The 24,019-nt window shown below is 45.9% G+C and overlaps 1 protein-coding gene across 1 annotated transcript in view; it reads left to right on the forward strand.

The window, feature by feature from the left end:
• The window catches only part of LOC310650168 (uncharacterized protein C7orf57 homolog), a gene marked incomplete at its 3' end in the record, with an annotated part of 153,453 nt that overhangs the window by 81,238 nt on the left and 48,196 nt on the right, over window positions 1–24,019 (forward strand). The window lies entirely within an intron of this gene.

Raw genomic sequence — 24,019 nt, forward strand, 5'->3', positions numbered from 1 at the left:
AATCAATCCAAAGTTGGAAAAAATGAACTTCTGCTCCCTCTTCTGCTTCTCCAAGTCTAGTCTACCAGAGATCAATTGATACAATGCTCCAACAAGAAAAGGCTAATAACTTCCAAAAGGAAACTCAACCGATGCTACAAGCAATTCAAGAGGCAGTTGCTACTCACATGGCAGTTACAACAAGAAACCATGAGGGGATGAAAAATGATTTTGATAAAATGAATCAAAAAATTAATAACGTGGGCTCTCAATTTGAAAATTTTAAACAGATTATTACAGATAACCAACAAAGAATCCAAAAAATGGAAGATAAATCAACTGAGGTTGACCAGAAATTAGAAGTCTTAAAGGATGAAAATCAGAAATTGATGCAAATAAATGCAGAACTAGAAGACTCAATAGCTATTATGGAGATGGAAAGAGCCTCATATTTTTTAAGATTTCAAAATATAATGGAAGATAAGGAAGAGGATCTTCTACACTTGATAACGGAATTATTGGCAGATACATTAGGAATTGGGAAATAGGAAACGGAAGGAGATTTAGATCAGATCTATTGAGTCAACTCAAACTATGCTAGAAGAAATAAAGTCCCCAGGGAAGTACATGTTAGATTTCTCAAAAGATCTATAAGAGATGAGATTCTGAGAAGAGTAAGAGATGAACCTTTGAAATACAAAGAAAAAGAAATTGTAGTCCTCAAACAAATTCCTAGGAGAATAAGAGAATCCTGAAGAGAATACCAGTTTCTAACTAGGAAATTAATTGAAAAAGGAGTGAATTTCAGATGGCTGATTCCAGAAGGGATTTTAATTAATTTGGATATGAAAAGATATAGATTGGATATGCCACTTAAAGCAGTGGACTTCTTTGACAGCCATAGAGTATTTCTGGAAGGAGGTGATTTTGAATCTGGTACAAAGAGAGAAACAAAGAAACAGGAAGAAATGGCAGTAGAAGGAGCAGTCAAACCAAGAGAGGAGGAAAAAACTAAAAATACATACACAAAAGAAGGAGCAAGACCAAGAGATCAGAGACAGATAAGATTGACTAGGAGATTAAGACCTGAATATAATTGAAAGAAATGGAGAAGGAGAGTGGGATTTTGTCAATGAATATAAATGGACTAAATTCTCCCTCAAAAAGGAGAAAATTCTTTGTACAATTACAAAAAAAATGAATATAATTTGTCTCCAAGAAACACATGTTAAGAGACAACATTATAAGTTGTTAGAACAACCAAAAATTGGTAAATTTCACTTTGCATTAGCACTTCAAAGGAAAAGAGGACTAGCTCTACACATTAAAGAAATGATGAACCCTAAACAAATTTATACAGATGAAGAGGGGAGAATATTAATGGTGGAAATAATGATGGATCAAAAACAGATACTTTGTAGCAATATATGCACCAAACAATAAACAAGAACAATTTTACCAAAAGTTACATTAAAAATATTAGATTTAAACTATCAAAATCTCTGTATAAGGGAGACTTTAATGCAATAACAGATGGAATTTTGGATTATAAAGGCTCTAAACAAGGAAGGAAAGGAGGGGATATATTACCTAAAGTGTTTTCAAAAAATGACAGAACTTTGTATGCAACACATATGGAGAGAAAAAATACAAAGAAATATACATTTTACTCAAATAGACATAAATCATGGTCTATAATTGATATGATATGGACATCTTTAGAACTTAATACAATGATACAAGAAATTGAGATGGAAACTAATGTTTTGGCAGATCATAACCCAATAAAGATTACTTGGAAAGGAACCAAGAAAAAATTAAGATGGTCCTTGAATAAGTCTGTATTGAAAGAAAAAGAATTTATACAACTAGCGACAAAGGAATTGGATTTTTTCTTCAAAATTAACAAGATAGAAGAAACATCGCTTCAAAATGTGTGGGATACGGCCAAAGCATATTTCAGAGGGTTGGATATCACCTATACCACTAAAAAGATTAAAGGAAAGAAACAACAACAGTTAAAGTTGAAGGAAGAATTCAGAAAGTTACAATCAGAATTACAAATAGACCTGCAAAAGAAAATACTTAAGAAACAAATGGAGATAATAAAACACAAATTAAACCTAGCCAAGATGGAAATAATGTCTTAACAGATTAAAAAGGCTAAACAGAACTTTTTAAAATGCCAACAAGCTGGGGAGATGGTTAGCATATAGATTGCAAAAAGAAAAAGAGAAAAAACTGATAAATAAGCTGCAAGATCAAAGGTGAATTACAGTTTCAAAATGAAACAATTAAAAAAATTCAAAGATTATTATGAGATACTTTACAATGCAGAAGAAATTCCAAAAGAAACAATACAGCAGCATTTTAAAAAATCAGACTTACCACAAATTTCAGAGAATATTTAAAATATATTAAATGGAAAAATATCAATGATGGAGATTATAGAGGCTAAAAAAGGGCAAAAAATGATAAGACTCCAGATCCAGATGGATTACTTGCAGAGCTTTATAAATCATTACAAGATATACTGAGTCAGTGATGGCGAACCTTTTAGAGACCGAGTGCCCAAACTGCAACCCAAAACCCACTTATTTATTGACGGGTGCCAGGTGGGCGTGTCTGCAGTATTTGAGTACCACCAGTCATCTAGCAAGATGTCAAAAACATGACCAAAAAAGGAAAAAGTGATAAAGTACAGGTTTAAAACAATTCACTCAGTGACTGTTCGAAGTTACAACAGCATTGAAAGTGACTTATGACCATTTTTCATACTTATGACTGTTGCAGCATCCCTAGGGTCATGTGATTTACATTCGGATGCTTGGCAACTGATTCATACTTATGTCAGTCAGTGTCCCAGGGTCATGTGATCACCTTTTGCAACTTTTTGACAAGGGAAGTCAATGACTGGGGGGGAGCATGGCCAGCTCAACATCACTCAGGTTGCGGGGCACCTTTGGGGGGTGCAGGCAGGGCTGAGGGGGGATCTGTGGGTCTCTAGTGGAGGGAAGTGGGGCTGTGGTGGGTCTTGCCTCCCTCCCATTCTCTCTCTCTCCCTTCCTTCCTTCCTTCCTTCCTTCCTTCCTTCCTTCCTTCCTTTCCTTCTTTCCTTCCCTCTCATTGTCCCTTCCTTCCTTCCCTCCCTCCCATTGTCCATTCCTTCCTTCCTTCTTTCCTTCCTTCTTTCCTTTCCTTCCTTCCTTCTCATTGTCCCTTTCTTCCTTTCTTCCCTCCCTCCCTCTTTGTCCCTCCCTTACCTCCCTCCCATTGTCCATTCCTTCCTTCCTTTCCTTCCTTCCTTCCCTCTCATTCCTTCCTTCCCTCCCTCCCTCCCTTCCTTCCTTCCTTCCTTCCTTCCTTCCTTCCTTCCTTCCTTCCTTCCTCCCTGCCCAGGAAGGGACAAGGGGAGGGGGACAAGCCGCCGCACAGCTGGTGGCTGTACTGCCAGTGGCCATGGCTTGAAAGGCCACTGTAAATTGCTGGACAAGAGCTGCACAGCTATGAGAGCAGAGTGGCAGGAAGATATTTGTAATGAGGGAGGGAGAAAAACAGGCATCCCCTGAAGGAAATCAGCAAATGGCTCTCGTCCGCTTCACACACCCATGGACTCTGCGGGAGGGGACACTACGAACAGCATGAGAGTCCATGTTACCTGCACTACACCACTCAGACCCCAGCAGGCAGTGGCGCATTTTCCTCACTGCAAAGAGCGGCTGGGCCAGGTGAGGTGAATTGGCGACATGCTGAACCTGCCTGGGCATGTGCAGAGGCAGCAATGAGTGCATGCGCCTGGTACCTGGCATCCTGGGTGAAAGGGAAGTACTCAGAATGCGGTCAGCCTGCATGGCAAAACAATCACCCAGGATGCCAGGCACCTGTGCTCGCCACCACCTTGGCACATGCCCAGGCAGGTTCGGCATGTCGCCAGTTCACCTCACTTGGCCCAGTCACTCCGTGAGATAAGGAGAACATGCCACTGCCTGCTGAAACCAGGCTGGGATCTGGGCAGCATAGCGCAGGTAATGTGGACTCTCATGCCACTCATCGCATCCCCTCCCCTGGAGTCCACGGGTGTGTGAAGGGCCATTTGTGGATCTCCTTTCTCCAAATGCTTTCTGCTTCTCTCATTCACCCTTCTCTCACATTTTCTTCAAACCTGCTTTTGCTCATTCACCCTTCTCTCACATTTTCTCCAAATGCATTCTGCTTCATTCGATCACACTTCTCTTGCCATTTCTCCAAAGTCCAAACTCCTGCTGCTTCCCTTGCTTGACCTGCTCACCTTCCCAAAGTCCAAAGTCACTCGTGATACTTCCCTCACTCATCCTGGTCACCTTCCCAAAGTCCAAATTCCTGCTGCTTCCCTTGGTCACCTTCGTAAAGTCCAAACATGTGTGTACTACTTTGCTAGCTCACCCTGGTTGCCCTTTCTCCAAAGTCCAAACTCATGTTGCTTCACTAGCTTGCTCGCCCTTTCTCCAAACTCAAGCAACTCACTCATGGTCCCGACTGCACTGTTGCTTCCAAAGGCCATGTGGTCTCTCTCTCTCTCTCCCACCAAAACCTGCTCCTTTTATAGGTTCCCCTCTCCCTACCCAACTCTCACAGCTGCTCCCAGACTCCCAGTGCAGAGAGAGAAAGAGACCAAGAGCGCTGCTGGATTTGGTTTTCCTGCCCTCTGCAGCTCCCACTAGTCAGGCGTGCATGGAGAGGGAAAGGAGAACAGCCCCCACCCCGCATCCCTCTTGGGTCATGGCATGCTTGCCCACAGAAAGGGCTCTGTGTGCCACAGGTGGCACACATGCCATAGGCTCAGCACCGTGGTACTAAATCCTATCTTGAAAGAACTGTGTAATAAAATACTTCTGGAGGCTAAAATACCAAATACATGGATTGAAGCCAATATTACTTAAATACCCAAATGAGACTCTGATATAAATAAGAAACTATAGACCAATATCAATATTAAATGTAAACTATAAAATTTTCACCTCAGCAATAGCATATTCCCTAAGTCAGGGGATGCATCATTAGCCTATCATGTGCCTTAAGACTGGGCATATGGGCTAAGCCGCTCTCCAAACCTGTGAGGTTTGAGCAAGCCGATGGCTCCCTAATGGGATGGACTTTAGTCACGCAATCAACAGAGTCCTTATGCCTGGAAATAGGTGAGCACTGGGAGTTTATTCATTTCCTGGTAGCTCCAAAGATGTCTGAGACTGTGATCCTAGGACTAGCCTGGCTATACAAATGGAAGCCATTTATCTGGTGGGAAAAAGGAATTAGAACTGTGAGACTACCCATAGGGCCCAATCACCCCATTGATTCAACAGATGTTACAGGGGATTTTAGCCCACCCAATGAGCAAGCGCACATGGCTGCCCTACAGCCACCTGGTGAGCCGCTTATCCCCAGCGAGTACCAGGACCTAGCGGAGGTGTTTAGTGAGAAAGAATGTGATACCTTGCCTCCCCACCGCCACAATGATTGTTCCATTGAACTGTTACCAGGGGCCAAACTCCACCCAACCAAAAATGTCCGCTATGTCCCCCTTCAAATGGGGGAGATGCAGCAATATGTGGATACAAACCTAGTGAGGGGATTCATCGAATGGGCCAAGTCTACTGTGGGAGCCCCTGTGTTGTTCAAAGAGAACAAAGATGGGTCTTAATGTCTCTGCAAGGACTATAAAGGCCTAAACACTGTGAGTGTAGAAAATAAATACCCTCTCCCCCTGCTGAAAGACTTGCTAACCCTTCTGGCGAAGGGGAGCGTCTTCACCAACTTAGATCTGAGAGAAGCATATTACCACATAAGAATAAAGGAGGGGGATGAGTGGAAAACTGCCTTCAACTGCCCCTCCTTGGGAAGCTACCAAGTCAAAGTCATGCCATTTGGACTGCAGGGGGCCCCATTTTACTGCCGTATTTTATGCAGTTGATTAATGAGGTCCTACATGAACATTTATACAAAGGGGTTCTGGTGTATCTTGATGACGTTCTAATGTACAGTATGAATATGACTGATCACATAAGACTGGTCAGATAAGTGTTAAAGAAACTATTGAATGCCAAACGTTATGTCAAATTGTCAAAATGTGAATTTCACCAAACCCAATTAGATTATCTTGGCTATAGAATTTCCAATGAGGGCATTGAAATGGAGCCAGCCAAAGTTAAAATTATAATTGAATGTCAACCCCCAAAGACTCACGAACAGCTCCAAAGTTTCCTAGGGTTTGCCAATTTCTACCGTCAATTCATTCCCTCTTTTGCCGAGATTGCTCTAGCCCTTACAGAACTACTCAAAATGGGTAAGGGAGGGGGAAAACCATGACCTGGTCAACCACTAGCATGGACTATGAGTTGTCAGAAAGCTTTTGAGAATTTAAAAAGATATTTGCAGCTGAACCGATCCTAAAGCACCCTTGTCCCAGGGAGCCCTTTGTAATTCAATCAGATGCCAGTGACGTGGCAGTCAGAGCTGTGTTACTACAAAAGAATAAAAGTGGAGTCCTACAACCTTGTGCCTACACCTCTAAGAAATTCACGGAAAGCAAAAGGAGATGGACAGTCTGGGAGAAGGAGGCCTTCGCAATTAGCTGGGGGCTATTAAACTGGCAACACTATTTAGAAGGGAGCAAGGTGCCTTTTGAAGTATGGACAGATCACAAAAATTTAGAGGCACTAAAACTCCCCACAAATTGTCCCCAAATCAAGTGCGATGGGCACAGCACTTTAACAGTTTTAACTTTACTTTAAAGTACATGCCGGGAAGGAAAAACTTCCTAGCTGATGCTCTTTCCCAATTGCCACAGTACAAAAGTGAATGCGAAGACATCTACAAGGCAATTCTCCCCAGTTCACAACCTGCAGCACAACTCACAACTTGCAGAACCCCTAATCCTGATGACCCAGGAGTGAAGAAGATAAAATGAGAGCTCCTTACCTATCAATAGTTCAAAGATAATCAAACCTCGCTAACATGCAGGGATGGTTTGGCATACATGGGGGGGAAAAATTGTATCTACCTGAAACCCTTCGTCTCAATGCTCTCAGACACAGCCACGATGTAAAACAGGCTGGACACTTTGGATATTTAAAAACTCTACACCTCATCTGCTGGCAATTTTGGTGGCCAGGGCTAAAATGAGATGTGGAAAACTATGTCAAGAGTTGTACCGTATGTGCCACCATGAAAAGAATTCCAGGGAAAACCTCTGGGCTACTGCAGTTGGAAGCAGACCCTTCCCAACCATGGGAAGAAATAGCTATGGACTTCATTGTAGACCTACCCAACAGTAGAGGAAATACTGTCATCTGGACTGTGATAGATCTGTTTTTGAAGCAGGCTCACTTTATCACCTGTAAAGGACTCCCATCTGCACAATGATTGACTAAATTGTTCCTGAAGCATATCTACCAATTGCATGGCACCCCTAAGTGAATAATTACAGCTAGAGGAGTGCACAGCAAACTTTTGGAGGAATTTCCTTAAATTAATTGGATCATCTGAAGGCTTATCATCTGCTTTTCATCCAGCTACCAATGGGGCTGCAGAATCCGCTAACAAAATGGTGGAGCAATACCTCAGATGCTATGTTTCCTACCAACAGACAAACTGGACTGACCTCCTCCCCTTCACCTAGGTGGCCTACAATAATTCTGTTCACAGCACCACTGGCTACATGCCTTTCAGAGTAGCCACAGGAAAAGAGTTCAGACCAATGCCTGACTATCCTCAGTTGCCCTCTGCTTCCCAGACACTTGATCAATGGGTGAGGGGGTGGGAAGAGGTTTGGAGAAACATGAAAACAGTGTTAAAAAAAGACTTCTGAGACTTATAAAAACAAGCTGATAAAAAGAGGGCTCCCCAAAGAACATTCCAAGTGGGGAGAAGGTTTATCTGTCAACTAAATATCTACCTCTCAAATTACCTTGCAAGAAATTGGGACTGAAATTCTTGGGGCCTTTCCCCATTGTGAAAATCATCAACCTGGTCACAGTAAAATTGAAACTCCCCAGGGTTTGGGGAAAATTTACTTGGTGTTCCATTGTAGCTTACTGAAACCTTTTCCAGCCTCCACTTTAAGACCTCCCCCTAAGAAAGCACCTGGACCCCTCATAGTAGCAGGTCAGACCCATTATGAAGTGAAATGTATTCTTGACTCTAGAATCTTTAAGGGAAAATTGCAGTACCTAGTACAATGGAAGAGATACCTATTGTCTGAAGCCATTTGGGTGAAATCTAGCAATGTGAAAGCTGACAGACTTATCAAAAAGTTTTATGAGAGACACCCCAACAAACCAAAACCCAGCTCCTAACTTTGTTTCCATTACAGGATCTGTTCTTTTGTAAGGGGGAGCCAGATGTCAATGCTGCAAACATTGACATGTTTTTGCACTGACAATATAAGAGACAGACTATTTTAATTGCTTCATTTGGGAGGGAGGAATCACCCGGAAGTTGTGATAAGATTGCAAAAAGCCGCATACAGAATGGGAAGTGAACACTCATATGATGTCCCGTTGCCTGGAGGCGGAACAGGCTTCGGCTCAATCCCAACAAGACTGAGTGGTTGTGCGTGCCGGCATCTCGGGAAATTCAGGCTATTCCACCTTTAACCATGGGGGTGAGTTATTACCCCCCGTACATAGGGCTCACAACTTGGGTGTCCTCCTGGATTCACAGCTCAGTCTGGAAGATCATATAGGAGCTGTGACCAGGGGGACTTTTGCCCAGGTTCGCCTGGTGTGCCAGTTGTGACCCTATCTGGACTGGGATGCCCTGCATACAGTCACTCATGTGCTCATGACCTCTCGTATAGACTACTGCAATGCTCTGTACATAGGGATGCCCTTGAGGACCACTCGGAGGCTTCAACTGGTGCAGAATGTGGCCGCGCGAGTTGTGATGGGGGTCTCCCGATACTCCCATGTAACACCTCTACTCCACGAGCTGCATTAGCTTCCAGTTGCCCTCCGGGTGAGATTCAAGGTGCTGGTGATGACCTATAAAGCCCTAAATGGCATGGGTCCGGATTTCTTACGGGAGCACCTGCTGCCGGTGTCAACTTCCCTTCGTCCTGTGCGCTCCCACAGAGAGGGCCTCCTCAGGGTGCCGCCGGTCAGAGAGTGCCAGCTGGCAGCCCCCAGGGGGAGAGCATTCTCTGTGGGCGCGCCAGCCCTTTGGAATCAATTACCAGTTGAGCTCCGGATGGCTCCTGACCTTCGCTCTTTCTGCCGTGATCTGAAAACTTACCTATTTGAACAAGCCAGCCTGGTCTAATGGGTTTGGGGTGTTTTAATTAGTAATTTTTAATTATTTATTGTAATGGGCTAGTTCTATTTAATCTTATTTTTAACTTTTGTATATTGTATTTTTATTGTATTTTTATTGCCCTGTACACCGCCCTGAGTCCTTCGGGAGAAGGGCAGTATAGAAAATAAATAAATAAATAAATAAATAAATAAATAAATAAATAAATAAATAAATAAGTAAGTAAGTAAAACTAATTGGATAATGTGATTTATGACATGTAGATAAGGGTGGGGATTGTGTGTGTGTTGTGATGGGTTTGTGGGGAGGAGATTTCAGATTCTGGCATCATGAGTGCCGATGTTTTGTTTCATTACTAAGACTTTTTTTTATTAAAGAGTTTTACAAAAACAAATTTACAATACATCCCCAAATCCCCCCCCACCCCAAACCCGCCCACTTCCCCCCCCACTTCCCAGAGCTAAATACAGGATTATAGTTATAATAATCATATTCTAAATAAAAATTATGCATAATATACAATTAACCAAATTCATAATGTGCTTTAACTCCCCTTTAACATAACTACCTACAAAGTACCAATAACAATATTCCACTAAAATCTACTCATAAGCTAAATGGAACTTTTTAGTCCCATATTTGTTCTGAATATAATCTATCCATCTCCTCCAAACTGAAATATATCTTTCCTGTGAATGATCTTTCAAGTAAGCAGAAATCTTAGACATTTCTGCAAGATTCGAAACTTTAAACACCCATTCTTCTATAGTAGGCAAACTATCCTTCTTCCAATATTGTCCCACCAGTAACCGTGCTGCTGTTATCATATTCAACATCAAATTAGTTTTACTAAATTTTGATCTGTAATTGTGATGCCAACCTTTTGGTCTAACTTCCACCTAGCTTTCAATTGGGTATATTGAAACCAAGAGTAACTTATGTTTTCTTGTCTTAACTCATCTAATGATTTAAGTTGCCAATCATTCCCTTGCAATCTAAGTAGTTCCTTATAAGAAACCATATCCAAACTCACTCCCATAGATACGCCCTCTATCACATGTCCAGGAATTCCCCAAATCGGTATTTTATAATTTAACTTATAATAATACTTTTTCCAGACACGCAATAAAGCACTTCTAAGAATATGGGATTTAAAAGCCCTGTCCACCTTCTTATCATAAAGCAAATATGCATGCCATCCATATACCAAATCCCATCCCTCAAGATGTAGTATTTTCTTATTAGTTAAATTAAGCCAATCACTAACCCACGTCAAGGCAACCACATCATAATACAATTTCAAATTTGGCGCCTTGAGTCCCCCTCTTTCCCTAGCATTTTGTAAAATCTTAAATTTAACTCTTGGTTTTTTCCCCACCCAAATAAATTTATTAATACCCTTCTGCCATTGATCAAGGTTGGCATCCTTTTTCAATATAGGTATCATTTGAAAAAAAAGAGAAACTTTGGCAGAACATTCATTTTAACAACTGCAATTCTTCCCAGTAATGATAATTGTAATTTTTCCCAGTTATTTAAATCCCTTTGTACCTTCAACCATAGTGTTTCATAATTATTCTTATACAATTTTACATTTGAAGCTGCAATATATACTCCTAAATATTTAACCTTTTTCACTATTTCAAAACCTGTTAATTTAGATATATCCCTTTCACTCATAGATAAATTCTTAGATAATATCTTAGTCTTTTTAGATAAATAATATGCCTGCAATCTGTTTCATTTGTCTCACTCATCGGAACCATGACATCAGGTCTTGGAAGTCTTTTTAAAGCAGTTTTCATGGTTCTCCAAACTTCTTTCCACCCTCTCATCCATTGATCAAGTGTCTGGGAACTGGAGGGCACCTGAGGGTAGTCAGGCATTGGGCTGAACTCTTTTCCTGTGGCTACTTTGGAAGGTGTGAAGCCGGTGCTGCTGTGAACAGAATTATTGTAAGCAACCTTTGCAAAAGGGAGGAGGTCAGTCCAGTTTGTTTGTTAGTAGGAAACATAACATCTGAGATATTGCTCCACCATCTTGTTAGCAGATTCTGTGGCCCCATTAGTAGATTGGTAAAAAGCAGATGTTAGACCTTGAGATGATCCAATTAATTTAAGAAAGCTCCTCTTCCATTTCAAGGGGGGCATAGAGTAAATTCTTGGTCGTGGGAGTTTGCCTCCTGGCAACAGTTCGATGGAGCAATCATTGGGTAACTGAGGAGGCAGGGCATTACATTCTTTCTCACTAAATGCCTCCGCTATGTCCTGATACTCACTGGGGATGAGTGGCTCACTTGGTCACAGTGAGGTAGCTATGTGCGCTCGCTCATTGAGTGGGCTAAAGTTTTTTGTAATGTCTGTTGAATCGATGGGAGGCTTGGGCCCTATAAGTCTCACAGTTCTCATTCCTTTCTCCCACCAGATAAATGGCTTCCATTGGTCCAACCGGGCTAATCCTAGGATCACAGACTCAGTCATTTTTTGAGCCACCAGGAAGCGAATAAACTCCCAGTGCTCACATGTTTCTAAGTTCAGAGGCTCTGTTAATTGCGTGACTAAAGTCCCTCCCATCAGGAGGGACTTTGGCTTGCTCAATCCTCATGGATTTTGAGAGCAATTTTGTTCGTATGCCCATTTTCATGGCAAATGGCAAGCTAATAATGCACCGAGAGTGTCATGCTTCTGACAAATTTATTTATTTATTTATTTATTTATTTATTTATTTATTTATTTATTTAGTTAGTTAGTTAGTTAGTTAGTTAGTTAGTTATTTAGTTATTTATGGGATTTATATCCCGCCCTATCTCCCGAAGGACTCAGGGCGGCTAACAACAAAACATATAATAAGTACAGAAATTAAGATAAAAATAAAATTAAAATCATCTGTGCAATAAATTAAAATTAAAAATTAAAAATAAATTAAAAATTGTAAATATAATTAAAATGCCTGTCAGTCCAGGTCAGCCAGGTGGAAAAGGAGTGTTTTGAGGCCGCGGCGAAAGGACTGGAGATTTTGGGCCATCCGAAGCTCAGGGAGGAGCTGATTCCATAGGACTGGCGCTCCCACAGAGAAGGCCCTCCCCCTGGGGGTCGCCAGCCGACATTGCCTAGCTGATGGTACCCTGAGGAGGCCTTCTCTGTGTGAGCGTACTGGGCGATGGGAATTCGTTCCCGGCAGCAGATGGTCCTGCAAGTATCCCGGGCCTAAGCCATGTAGGGCTTTAAAGGTAAGTACCAGCACCTTAAATCTCACCCGGAGGGCAACCGGTAGCCAATGCAGCTCACGCAGGAAGGGTGTAATATGGGAGTATCAGGGTGCTCCCATCACTACCCGTGCAGCTTCACTCTGCACCAGCTGAAGCCTCCGGGTGGTCTTCAAGGGCAGCCCCATGTAGAGAGCATTACAGTAGTCTATACGGGAGGTAACAAGTGCATGGGTGACTGTACGTAGGGCATCTCGGTCCAGAAAGGGGCGCAATTGGTATATTAGGCGAATCTGGGCAAATGCCCCCCTAGCCACGACTCCAATATGATCTTCAAAACTGAGTCGTGAATCTAGGAGGACGCCCAGATTGCGTGCTCTATCAATGGGAGGTAACATCTCTCCTCCTATAGTCAAAGATGGAACCTCTTGGACTAAACGAGATGACAGTATGTAGAGCCACTCAGTCTTGGCCGGGTTGAGTCGAAGCCTGTTCTTTCCCATCCAAATCTGTACCGCTTCCAGGCAACGGGACATAACATTGAGGGCATCACTGGGTTGGTTCGGGGTGGAGATGAATAGCTGGGTATCATCAGCATATTGATGATATTTCACCCCGAAGCCACGGATGATCTCTCCCAGCGGCTTCATATAGATGTTGAACAGGAAGGGCGAGAGCACCGATCCCTGAGGCACTCCACAACTAAGGGGCCTAGGGCTTGACCTCTGCCCCCCTGCTAACACCGTATGCGAATGGTCCAAGAGGTAGAAGGAGAACCACCACAGAATGGTGCCTCCCACTCCCAACCCCTCAAGATACCGTGGTTGATGGTATGAAAAGCCGCTGAGAGATCTAATAGGACCAAGACAGAGGAATAACCTCTATCTCGGGCCCGCCAGAGATCATTCACCAGTGCGACCAATGCCGTCTCCGTGCTATACCCGGGTCTGAAACCCGATTGGTACGGATCCAGATACTCAGCTTCCTCCAGGATCAAAGGGAGCTGTCGTGCCACCACGCTCTCAACGACCTTCGCAAAAAAGCGAAGGTTGGAGACAGGACGGAAGTTGTTTAAAATAGTTGGATCCAATGCGGCAGGGAAGTACCCTTCACTCAGTGAGGCATTGATAACTGCTAGGAGCCAGCCTCGTGTAACCTCCCAAGATGCATAGACTAGCCAGGAGGGACACGGGTCCAACAAACATGTGGCGGCACTTAGTTTCCCCATGATCTTGTCCACTTCATCCGGAGTCACAGGATCAAACTCTTCCCAAATTCAGTACTTTAAAGAACTTCAATACATTATTTACCTTAAAGAATCTTTTAATATATTTCCATAGTTTAATTAGTTAAAAAATTAGTTTAAAATGCAAACTTTTCCTCCTGTTTAACAGCCTACCAAATTCTTATCTTCTCTTATTACAGTCTTGAGATACATTCTCTCTACTCCCCCCAGCATCCACTAATGCTAACTCTAAAACTAATATACGAGTTAAAGGAATGCTACATCTCCCTATGTTGTCAAGCAAGAACATCCGATGTTAGCAGCATTGACATCTGGGCCCCCTTATAAAAACAATAGACCCTGTAGCTTAACATGGCTTAACATGGGCATGTTAGGGACTATCTCTCAGTTTGTTAGGGTGTTTCTCATAAAACCTTTTGATGAGTCGGTCAGCTTTCATCTCACTAGATTTCACCCAAGTGGCTTCAGACAACGAGTATCCCTTCCATTGTACTAGGTACTGCAATTTTCCTTCAAAAATTCTAGAATCAAGAATATGCTTTATTTCATAGTGGGTTGACCCATCACTATGAGGAGCCCGGGTGCCTTCTTAGAGGGAGGTCTTAAAGTGGATTCTCAAAAAGGTTTCAACAAGCTCCAATGAAACACAGGGTGAATTCTCCCTAAAGGCCTAGGGAGTTTCAATTCTACTGTGACTCGGTTGATAATCCTTACAATGGGGAAAGGCCCCAAGAATTTTGATCCTAATTTTTTACTGGGTAATTTTAGGCGTAAATATTTGGTTGATAGATAAACCTTTTGCCCAACTTGGAATGTTCATTGAGGGGCAGTCTTTTTATCTGCCTGCTTTTTATAAGCCTCAAAAGTCTTTTTCAAAGCAGCTTTTGTTTTTCCAAACTTCTTCCCAGCCCGTCACCATTGATCAAATGTCTGCGAAGTGGAGGACAACTGAGGGTATTCAGGTATTGGGCTGAATAATTTTCCTGTGGCTATGCTGAAAGGCATGTAGTCAGTGCTGCTGTGAACCAAATTATTGTAAGCCACCTCTGGGAAAGGGAGGAGGTCTGTCTAATTTGTTTGTTGGTATGAAACATAACATCTGAGATATTGCTCCATCTTGTTAGCAGATACTGCAGCCCCACTGGTAGCTGGATGGAAAGCATATGACAGGCCTTGAGATGATCCAATTAATTTAAGAAAATTCCACCAAAACCTTGCTGTGAACTGCACCCCCCTATCTGAAATTATTCGCTTAGGGGCACCATGCAGCCGGTAGATATGTTTCAGGAAGAATTTAGTGAGTCGTTGGGCCCATGAAAGTCCTTTGCAGGCTATAAAATGAACCTGCTTTGAGAACAGGTCTATCACAGTCCAGATGACAGTATTTACTTTCAGGTAGGTCTACTATAAAGCCCATAGCTATTTCTTCTCATGGTTAAGAAGGGTCTGCCACCAGCTGCAATAACCCAAGGTTTTCCCTGGAATTCTTTTCATGGTGTCACATACAGCACAACTCTTGACATAGTTTTCTACATCCTATTTTAGCCCCAGCCACCAAAATTACCAGCGGATGAGATGTACAGTTTTTAGATATCCAAGGTGTCCAGCCTGTTTTACGTCATGGCTGTGTTTGAGAGTATTAAGACAGAGGGCTTCAGGCAAATGCAGTTCCCTTCCCCCTTGTAAGCCAAACCATCCCTGCATGTTAGGGAGGCTTGATTGTCTTTGAACCATTGATCAGGGAGGAGCTTTTGTTTTATTTTCTTTGCCCCAGGGTCATCAGGGTTAGGGGCCCTGCGAGGCATGCATTGAATGGCAGTTTGTGGACTGTGGATGATTGCCTCGTTAACCTCTTCATGTTCGCTTTTGTACTGGGGTAATCTCAATAACGCATCAGATAGGAAGTTTTTTCCTCCCAGTATGTACCGGGAGGTTGAAATGGTTAAAGTACTGTGCCCACCACACTTGCTTTGGTGACAATTTGCAGGGAGTTTTCAATGCCTCTAGACTTTTGTGATCTGTCCATACTTCAAAAGGCACCTTGCTCCCTTCTAGATAGTGTCGCCAGTTTAAAAGCCCCCACCTCATTGTGAATGCCTCCTTCTCCCAGATTGCCCATCTCTTCTCACTCTCAGTAATTTTTTTTGAGGTGTAGGTGCATGGTTGCAGGACCCCAGTTTTATTCTTTTGCAGTAATACAGCTCTGTCTGCCAGGTTGCTCACATCAGCTTGAATTACAAAGGGCTCCCCTGGGCAGGGGTGGTTTAGAACCGGTTCAGCAGCAAATAGTCTTTTTAAATTCTCAAAAGCTGTTTGGCAGCTCATAGTCCATGCTAGTGGTTGGCCAGGTCATGGTTTCCCTCCTCCTTTGCCTGTTTTTAGTAGTTCTGTAAGGGGCAGGGCAATCTTGGCAAAGGAGGGGATGAATTGATGGTAGAAGTTGGCAAAACCTAGGAAGCTCTGCTTCATTGACTATGCTAAAGCCTTTGATTGTGTGGATCATAACAAACTGTGGCAAGTTCTTAAAGAGATGGGAGTACCAGACCATCTTATTTGTCTCTTGAGAAACCTATATGCGGGTCAAGAAGCAACAGTGAGAACTGGACACGGAACCACTGATTGGTTCAAAATTGGGAAAGGAGTCCAGCAAGGCTGTATACTGTCGCCCTGCCTATTTAACTTATATGCAGAGCACATCATGAGAAAGGCAGGGCTAGATGAATCAAAAGTTGGAATTAAGATTGCCGGAAGAAATATCAACAACCTAAGATACGCAGATGATACCACTCTAATGGCAGAAAGTGAAGAACAACTAAAGAGCCTCTTGTTGCGGGTGAAGAAGGAGAGTGCAAAACTTGGGTTGAAACTTAACATTAAGAAAACCAAGATCATGGCATCTGGCCCTCTCAATTCCTGGCAAATAGATGGGGAAGAAATGGAGGTAGTGACAGATTTTGTTTTCCTGGGCTCCAAGATCACTGCAGATGGGGACTGTAGCCAAGAAATTAAAAGACACTTGCTCCTGGGGAGGAAAGCCATGGCAATTCTAGACAGCACACTAAAAAGCAGAGACATCACCCTGTCAACCAAAGTGCGTATAGTCAAGGCTATGGTCTTCCCAGTTGCAATGTATGGCAGTGAAAGTTGGACCATAAAAAAGGCTGAGCGCCAAAGAATTGAGGCCTTTGAACTATGGTGCTGGAGAAGACTCCTGTGAGCCCCTTGGACTGCAAGGCGATCAAACCGGTGAGTCCTAGAGATCATCAACCCTGACTGCTCTTTAGAAGGCCAGATCCTGAAGCTAAAACTCAAATACTTTGGCCACCTAATGAGAAGGAAGGACTCACTGGAGGAGAGCCTAATGCTGGGAAAGATCGAGGGCAATAGAAGAAGGGGACGACAGAGAATGAGGTGGCTGGATGGAGTCACTGAAGCAGTAGGCGTGAGCTTAAATGGACTCCAGAAGATGGTAGAAGACAGGAAGGCCTGGAGGAATGTTGACCATAGGGTCGCGATGGGTCGGACACGACTTCGCAGCTAACAACAACAACAACAACAGGAAGCTCTGGAGCTGTTTGTGAGTCTTTGGTTGCCATTCAATTATAGCTTTCACTTTGGCTGTGTCCATTTCAACCAGCAACCAATGCAGACCACGCAGGAGGGGTGTAATATGGGAGTATCGGGATGCTTCCATCACAACCTGCGCGGCCGCATTCTGCACCAGCTGAAGCCTCCTGGTGGTCTTCAAGGGCAGCCCCATGTAGAGAGCATTACAGTAATCTATACGGGAGGTAACGAGTGCATGAGTGACTGTACATAAGGCATCTCGGTCCAGATAGGGGCGCAACTGGTGCACCAGGCGAACCTGGGCAAATGCCCCCTGGCCACAGCTCCTATATGATGATCTAAGACGAGTTGTGCATCCAGGAGGACACCTAAGTTGCGCCCCCTATCAACAGGAGGCAACACCTCTCCCCCCATAACTAAAGATGGTAAATCTTGGACAACACGAGATGCCGACATGTAGAGCCACTCGGTCTTGGCTGGGTTGAGCTGGAGCCTGTTCTTCCCCATCCAGATTCGTACCGCTTCCAGGCAATGTGACATCACGTTGAGGGCATCACTGGGTTGGTTCGGGGTGGAGATGAAAAGCTGGGTATCATCAGCATATACAATTGGAATCCCTCCTACCATTTTGTGACTATACCGGCTTATTAATCCTGATGTATTTTATAGATTCTTTTGCTCTAACTCCCTCCCTCCTCTTCTCCCCCCTCCCCTATAATGGAAGGTCCGGGTTATAACCACTGTGGGAGAGTGGTTATGATTTTACATCTGCTGCCTCTCAGAGGTGAGAGCTCTGGGTGGTATTGCTTCCCCTGTTTTATGTACCAGGCTGCTCCCCGGCCTCGACCGCCGTGAGAGGGCGGGATTCGATCTGTTCCAGGGTTTCCCAGCTCTAGTGGCAGTGGAGCTGGGCTGGCTTTCTGGTCATTTGCCTTCGACTTATTTAATTTTAAGATCCTCCCATGTTGATCTGGTCTGCCTTGCTGTCTTTTTTGTCGGACCTGTTTAAGATCATGCGTCTGACTTATTCTAGCACGGTCTTATACGCCCTCAGGGGGGGGCCCCCATCCTGGGAGCGACCCGCCTTATTCTTTACACCTCCTCTTGATGAAGGGCCTGATTGCTGGGACCCTGAGAGATGGTTGGGCACGGGTAGGGGCCTCCGATATAAGCCAAATAAGAGGCCCCTGATTAGTTTTTTGGTTAAATTTTTTAGGAGGTTAGGGAGGGGGGTGGGAACTTCTTTTGGTTGTTCGGATATGGGGGGCAGTCCAGCAACCGTTGTTCAGGCCAGGGCCGGGATTGATCGCGGAGGGGAGGAGCCGGGGTCGGTTGCCCCCGGGGCTCCAGGGCAAGTCGTGGGATTGCCCATTCCCACGACGTTAGGGAATGGTAGCAGGTGCAGGAACAGAGGGCCGTATCGATCTCAGGGAAGGCCTCTCCGCTACTTGCAAGCGGTGAGGCGTTCCGACCCTCTTGTTCTTCCCCGAGGTCCTGGGAGTGAGGATGTGCAGCCTCCTGAGCTCCGGCTGGTGTACTTGAATGCCAGGTCTGTCGTCAATAAAGCTCCTCTCGTCCGTGATTTGGTCGAGTGTGAGCAGGCGGACCTGGCTTGCATCACGGAGACTTGGTTGGGCCCAGAGGGCGGTATTCCTCTGGCTGATCTTTGCCCACCAGGTTTCTGGGTGCTACACCGGCCTCAGGCTCAGGGTAGGGGTGGGGGAGTGGCTGTTGTTATGAGGGAGACCTTAGGTCCGCGGGAGGCCACCGTTCCCCAGATAGTCGGATGTGAGTCTCTCTTTTTGAGATGCGGCCCTGGTGCGCAGTTGGGCTTGCTGCTGGTGTACCTTTCGCCTAGTCACGCAGCAGCAGCCCTGCCTGAGCTCCTCGATGTCCTCTCTGGGTTGGTGGTTGAGTTCCCGAAACTTATAGTTTTGGGGGACTTCAATCTACCATCTCTGGGAGGATCATCTGAGTTGGCTCGGGAGTTCATGGCTTCCATGACGGCCATGGACCTGACGCAAGTAATTTCAGGACCAACTCATGAGGGAGGCCACACCCTTGACCTAGTTTTCTTATCTGGTCGGTGGTTAGATGATCTTGGTGGGGGCTCTCCAATTATTATGCCCCTGTCATGGACCGATCATCATCTCCTGCGGCTGGTCTTCCGTTTTGCTACCCCCCGCCGTGGGTGTGTGGAACCAGTTAGATGGTACCGCCCCAGACGCTTAATGGATCCCGAGAGGTTCCAGGAAGCGCTGGGGTCCCCACCTGCCTCCCCCACTCACAGCTCGGCAGATGCCTTAGTGGAAGCCTGGGAAAGGGCAGCCACTGAGGCTCTTGACTGAGTTGTACCCTTGCGGCCCCTGACCCGATGCAGATCCCGTCGAGCTCCATGGTTCTCCGTGGAGCTCTGGGAGATGAAGCGTCGGAGATGGGGCCTAGAGAGCGGTTGGAGGTCCAGCCGATCCGAATCCGACCGATTGCGACTAAGAACCTACATTAGGTCTTATCTCGCTGCGATAAGGGTGGCAAAGTCTAATCACTTCGCTACCCTTATCGCGTCCGCAGATAATCGCCCGGCCGCTCTGTTTAGGGTGATTTGCTCCCTCCTTAATCAGGAGGTGAGGGAGGAACCCTTGCAGGGTCGTGCCGAGGAGTTTAACAATTATCTGTCGGACAAAATCGCTCGGATTCGGACCGGTCTGGACTCTGACTGGGCAGAGTCTGGCAATCAGGACACGGGCGGTCTTGTCGATATCACCTGGGAGGAGTTTGATTCTGTGACTCTGGAGGAAGTGGACAGGATTATGGGGAGACTGAGCTCCACCACATGTTTATTGGACCCGTGCCCTTCCTGGCTGGTTTATGCAGCCCGGGAGAGGACACGCAGCTGGTTCCAAGCAGTTATATCAGCTTCTTTGAGTGAGGGTAGCTTCCCTGCCGTCTTGAAAGAGGCGGTGGTGAGGCCTCTCCTCAAGAAGCCTGCCTTGGACCCACCTGTATTGAACAACTTTCGTCCGGTCTCCAATCTTCGCTTTCTTGTGAAGGTTGTTGAGAGTGTGGTGGCGCATCAGCTCCCTTTGGTCCTGGATGAAGCGGATTATCTAGACCCGTACCAATCGGGTTTCAGGCCCGGGCACAGCACGGAGACGGCATTGGTCGCGCTGGTGAATGATCTCTGGAGGGCTCGGGACAGGGGTCATTCCTCTGTTCTAGTCCTATTAGACCTCTCAGCGGCTTTCGATACCATCGACCATGGTATCCTGCTGCGGCGTCTCAGGGGATTGGGAGTGGGAGGCACGGTCTTACAGTGGTTCTCCTCCTATCTCCTGGGACGCTCGCAGTCGGTGTTGACAGGAGGGCAGAGGTCGACCACGAGGTCTCTCGTTTGTGGAGTTACTCAGGGGTCGGTCCTCTCGCCTCTCCTGTTCAACATCTACATGAAACCGCTGGGTGAGATCATTCGTGGCTTTGGAGTTGGGTATCATCAGTATGCTGATGATACCCAGCTTTTTCTTTTGACCCCAAACCACCCCAGTGATGCCCTCAACGTGATGTCCCGTTGCCTGGAGGCGGTTCGGGTCTGGATGGGGAGGAACAGACTTCAACTCAACCTCGACAAGACCGAGTGGCTTTGCATACCTTCATCCCGGGTCTATTCGGATATTCCATCTCTTTCTATGGGGGGTGAATTATTACCCCCTGTAGATAGGGCTCGCAACTTGGGAGTCCTCCTAGATTCACGGCTCACCTTGGAAGATCACATGGTGGCTGTGACTAGGGGGGCTTTCGCCCAGGTTCGCCTGGTGCGCCAGTTGCGGCCCTATCTAAGCCGGGATGATTTATGCACGGTCACTCACGCGCTCGTGACCTCTCGTCTAGACTACTGCAACGCTCTCTACATGGGGCTTCCCTTGAGGACCACCTGGAGGCTCCAACGGTACAGAATGCAGCCGCGAGAGTTGTATTGGGAGTCTCCCGATACTCCCATGTCACACCTCTGCTCCGTGAGCTGCATTGGTTGCCAGTTGTCTTCCGGGTGAGATTCAAGGTGCTAGTAATGGTGTTTAAAGCCCTACATGGCAGGGGTCCGGAGTACCTTAGGGAACACCTGCTGCCGGCGTCTACTTCCCTCCGCCCTGTGCGTTCCCACAGAGAGGGTCTCCTCAGGGTGCCACTGGTCAGAGAATGTCGACTGGTGGCCCCCAGGGGGAGATCCTTCTCTGTGGGTGCCCCGGAGCTATGGAACCAGTTACCGGTTGAGCTCCGGACGGCGCCCAATCTTCGCTCCTTTCGCCGCGATCTGAAAACATACTTGTTCGAGCAAGCCGCCCTGGCCTGAGGGGGGATTGGTGGGGTTTTTTACTATTTTTATTGGGGGGTTTTACTATGTATTAACTGTATTTTTAATCCGGCATGTATTTAATTATCTTTTATTTTTTGTAAATCTCTGTGTTTTATTCTTGCCCTGTACACCGCCCTGAGTCCTTCGGGAGAAGGGTGGTATAGAAATATTAATAAATTAAATTAAATTAAATATTGATGATACCTCACTCCGAAACCACATATGATCTCACCCAGTGGCTTCATATAGATGTTGAACAGGAGGGGAGAGAGGACCAACCCCTGAGGCACCCCACAATCAAGGGGCTTCGGGGTTGACCTCTGTCCTCCTGCCAACACCATCTGCGAATGGCCCGAGAGGTAGGAGGAGAACCACCGTAAAACAGTGCCTCCTACTCCCAACCCCTGAAGACGTCGCAGCAAGATACCATGTTTGATGGTATCAAAAGCCGCTGAGAGGACACATCGGGAGTGTCCAGAATCAACTAGCACTTTTAAATCTACCTGTGTACCCGACTTAGGGATTATGACCTTGACAGGTAGTGAGAAAGGTGGGACATGTTGGCTTACCAATGGGGTGTTCTCTCCTACGTCGCTGTTGGAAGAGGCTAGAGCAGAGGTGGATCCAGCCTGAGTCCCTGCATCCTGCTGTGTGGGGGATGTGACATGGGCAACAGGTTCCTGTGTGATCCGCTTGGATTTTTCTCTTATTGGCTGCTGGTCCTGGTCTGCTCTGCTGTTGGGGGTAGGGGACTGGGCAATTCGCTGCTCGATGTCCCTGCTGTCTACATCAGAAGCACTTGATTGGTGGGCTTACAGGTGGCCTGGGTCTTTCAGCAGCTGCAGCAGCTGGAGGCTTTCGGGGTGGTGGTTGCTGTTTGAGTTGCTCTGGCCTGGATTTGGCTTCAGGTGGGGGGAGGCTTCTTATAGTGGGCAAGCTGAACATCTAGTCTTACCACTGTCTGGTACCATTCTTGCAGCTGATCAGGTACTGCTCGATAGATGCAGGTCTGAGAGAGGTGATCGTCTAACCCTTCTTTGAAGTGATGGATTAGGGACTGCTCAGGCCGCCTCTCTATCTGACCAGCTATCTTGAGAAACTCTTGTACATACTCCAGAACAGGTCTGCCAGCTTCCTTTATCTCATGGAGTTGTTCTTCTGCTTTGAGGTCAATGGATGGGTTGTCAAACCTTGCTCTCAGTCCTAGGAGGAAGAGATGGGGGTCCTGCAATTCAGGGGCTTGCTTGTTATATAAATTATTCAGCCATTCGGATGCCTCTCCCTCTAAACTGAACGCAATCACATCAACCATAGCGGCTGGATCGGGTAGAGTTAAGCACAGCAGTTCAAATGAGAGCGCACTGTTTCTCTGGGTCCCCATTGAAGGTTGCTTTGAAAGGTGGATCAAACTCTGGCTGCTGCTCCCCCAGTTGCTACTGGCCCCACCTGGGTGCTGCTGCATTCCCAGTGGTTGCACATTCAGGGGATGTTGTCACCCCCCTACTGTTGCTGCAGTACCAGTAGCTGTGGCATCCCAAGTTGCTGTAGGTCTCCCAAAGGTTGCTGCCTGGGTGGGGGCTGCTGCTGTCCCCCAGTGCTGCTGGTCAGCAAGGAGTTGTGGCATGCTCAGTTTCTCTAGGCTCCTCAATAGTTGCTGAATGGATGGGGGCTGTTGCCATCCCCCCTGCTGTAGCATTCTCAATTGCTGTGGGCCCCTGTGGCCTTGGAGGGGGTTGTTGCTGAATCGCCATCATTTACGGGCCCCTCAGCTGCTGCTGTATGTTCGGGGGCAGCGACCAACCCCCTTGCTATGGCTGTCCTCCCACTGGTTGCTGGTCTCCTGACTTCTGCATCACCCCAAGTTGTTGCAAGGCTCTATTAGCTGCTGCAAGCTCAGAGATTGCTGACCTCCCATCTGCAGGGGCTGCCATATTCCCCATTGCTGCAGGGGGCCAAGACTGGGTGATCGATATGCACACCAATCTAGTGATTGGCTGTCTGAGTGACTGCCTGGGCCCTCCTCTCATTGGTGACAGTCAGAGCAACATCAACATCTTAGGTATCAACGAACTAAAATGAACAGGAATGGGTGAATTTAATTCAGAGGACCATAAGGTATACTACTGCAGGCAAGAATCCCTCAGAAGAAATGGAGTAGCCTTCATAGTCAATAAAAGAGTAGGAAAAGCAATACTGGGATATAATCCTCAAAATGACAGAATGATCTCAGTTCGAATCCAAGACAAACCAATATCACAGTAGTCCAAGTCTATGCCCCAACCACTGGTGCTGAAGAGGATGAAATTGACCAGTTCTATGAAGCCCTACAGCACCTTATAGAACTAGCACCAAAAATGATGTCATCATGGGGGATTGGAATGCTAAAGTA

The sequence above is a fragment of the Vipera ursinii genome (genome assembly GCF_947247035.1).
Source record: "Vipera ursinii genome assembly, chromosome: Z".
NCBI classification, from domain to species: Eukaryota; Metazoa; Chordata; class Lepidosauria; order Squamata; family Viperidae; genus Vipera; species Vipera ursinii.